We start from the raw sequence: 3023 nt of genomic DNA, 5'->3' as shown, positions 1-3023 counted from the left end.
TCATTTGAAATCTATGCAAGATCATTAATGTGCAAGCTTTATAATCATTAAATAGAAAGGAAAACAATTTTTTTTAAGTACATTGTACTATCATAATAATTTAGATAAGTACTATCATAATAACTTGGATAATTATTTGTTTGGTTTAAAAACTATGCAAAAATAGGTATAGTGAACATACATTGTATCCATGCATACAAGTCATCTAAAAATAAGAATGCAAATACATTATAAACAATATATATACACCAAATTAATTTTTGTATCATTCGACGTTCCCATACCAATTATAAAGAAAATGGTAATGAATCTTTTTTTGGGGGAAATTGAAAAACAGTAAAGCTTTCAGAAAAAAAAGTACAGAAGGAAATTTCAGCTAATTTTTTTGACCCCATGAATTTTTCATCATGTACCAAAATGCCAAAATTTGATTCAACCAACACATAAAAACTAACATGCATGTTTTTACATTCAAAGATTGCAAAATGTACTTTTAATACAACTAATGAAGTTTTTTTAAGATCAAGGTTATTTTGATTGGCCTAATTCTGTATTTAATCATTTAATCAGTTTCTTTGTAATAAAGTAATAATGTTTGGACAGTCTATGTAACACTCCTTTCTGTAACATACCATATAAAAAGTGTATTATAATAAGACCAAAAATTTCATTTTTGCATTGAAAAAATGTTTGAACTACTGTACTTGATCAGATTGTTGTTAATGTAGAGTCATATGGGAGATCTTGGTATATAATTGTTGGGCAATCGATAGAGAATTTATTGTGTAAATATATTGTTGATTGGAGTTAAGGCCCCTTATGGTGTTAAACACTAGAGGGAGTGATGTTTTATTGTAGACTGTGTACAGAGTATGTAATTGTTATTTATTGAATGAACGATGTGAGAAATTTTTAACCATTCATCTACCTTCTATTTTAACAAATGTTTTTAGTTTCCAATGTGAAAATTATGGTAAAGAATTTTTAAAGTTGGTTTTAATACACATTTTTACTTCATTTTTTGGGGGACAACATATGGGGCTCTGCTTAAACTTGTCAGGTGGGATTCTGTTATTTTATGTAGAGAGATTAATATAGTCAGGGAAATTGATTGTTTTTGGTAGACAAAAGTGTTTGTTTGCAAAATGAGACATGTTATGAATTTGATACAGAAATTTAAATGATTTTGAATTGAGTTTTGAATTGAAATTTCATGTATATTGCTGTTTGATGCTCATTTTATCATTTTGAACAAAAATAGGGCAGTTAATAGCATTCCAATACCAACCTTTTAAAGAATCTCATAATACTTTTAGGTTGATTATAATAGAATCATTAAAAACTAAAAACATTCAAGTTATTAAAAATCTATTTTGAAATTGGCAAAAATCTACAAATTCCAAATTTTTAATGAAATGAATATTTTATGATCTTTATAGTGTCAAAGTATTTTAGGTTTGTTTGTGTTTTCTCAAATTATTATTATTATAATTGTACATTTATTTTTACATTTCATTCAAATCTGGTTTGAAAAATTGAAACATTTATTCTTATACTATCAGTTTCAGTATAACAAGTTATTGAAAAGTTATCTGATTTTAGAGACCTTATTCTTTTGTATTTCGTTCATTGACATTTGCAAATATAGAATGCAAAGTGGTTTATTTATGTTTGCATAACAGTTTCTTTCCATAGAAGCAAAGAAAGTAATAATCTTAGGGTATTTTCTATTCTTTTGGATAATGTTGATGTGGTGAAATCTTCACCCCATATTTGATGATTGAACTAAGAATAGAGAGAATTGAAGACAGTTGAAAAAAGAAATGTTTTATTATGTATTGACTAGGGTATCCTCGTCAGTATTAAAGATTATACAATACCTAACCAGACATGGCAGGTTTTTATGTATTTCTGGTGATTATATTGGTCACTAGCAAGGATTTTTAAAAATTGTGCATTAAATGCCAAAAAAGGGAGATAATTGCATAAATGTTATTGTTGATAATAGCAAACATCATTATAATGTAAAAAAAATCACTGATCATTAAATGTCACTGTAAAATTACTATGTGTTTGTGTTGTATATGCCTAAATACCTGATATCACATATCCTTGTCAAGCTCCATTTTCGATTCACTAAAGGATGTTTACTCCTCTGTTTCAAAATAAGAAAAAAGTGTAAGGCTTGTGCCCTTGTTTTTGAGATATAAACTATTGAAAATTTTGCCAGAAATTATTCTTTCTATCATGTCTATAGGTTTTCATTTTTAACCAGATTTTCACACGAAAAATTGGTTATTGATTTGGGGAAGTTGACTTCTGAGCTGCTGCCAAAGTGCTTTGAAGAAATCTATTCAAATATAGATATGTTGTTTCCTGTGACTTAATGAAGGTGGAGTTCAATTTTTAGGATTTTAGCTGATCTCCTTGTTGGGTTGTAAACTTTTCAGTTGCAAAATTGATGGGGGCCATTATGAATTCCTGTCGGAGTTGGATTGTCCATCTGTCCTGCTTCAGGTCAAAGTTTTTGGTCCTGGTAGTTTTGATGTTAAATTCTAATCAACTCAAAACTTAGTACACATGTTTTCTATGATATGATCTTTCTAATTTTAATGCCAAATTAGAGTTTTTACTTCCAATTTCACGTTCCACTGAACATAGAAAATGAAAGTACAAGTGGGGCATGAATGTACAATGGACATATTTTTGTTATATAAATTTGAGTTATTTCTCTCCGCAAAGAAATGTCATTAATAAGTATTTCATCAGCAATTGAATTATTGGGGATCTTTGATATGCTGATTCTAACAATGTACTTAAATTTTGGATATTGGACCATATTAAAAGGTAAATGTCCAATTTCAATTTTTTTAGTTCTTTGACCACAGATTCACATTCATTTTGTGTCACAAAACTATGCTGTGTCAAATATTCAATCACTATCCAAATTCTGAACTGTTTTAAGCTTAAATGTTAGTGTCCCTACTTGCTCAACTGTTCAGGATTTGGCCTCTTCAGGAAAA

Source organism: Mytilus galloprovincialis, chromosome 6, assembly GCF_965363235.1.
Source record: "Mytilus galloprovincialis chromosome 6, xbMytGall1.hap1.1, whole genome shotgun sequence".
In the NCBI taxonomy this organism is placed as follows: Eukaryota; Metazoa; Mollusca; class Bivalvia; order Mytilida; family Mytilidae; genus Mytilus; species Mytilus galloprovincialis.
This window is presented reverse-complemented; position numbering follows the sequence as displayed.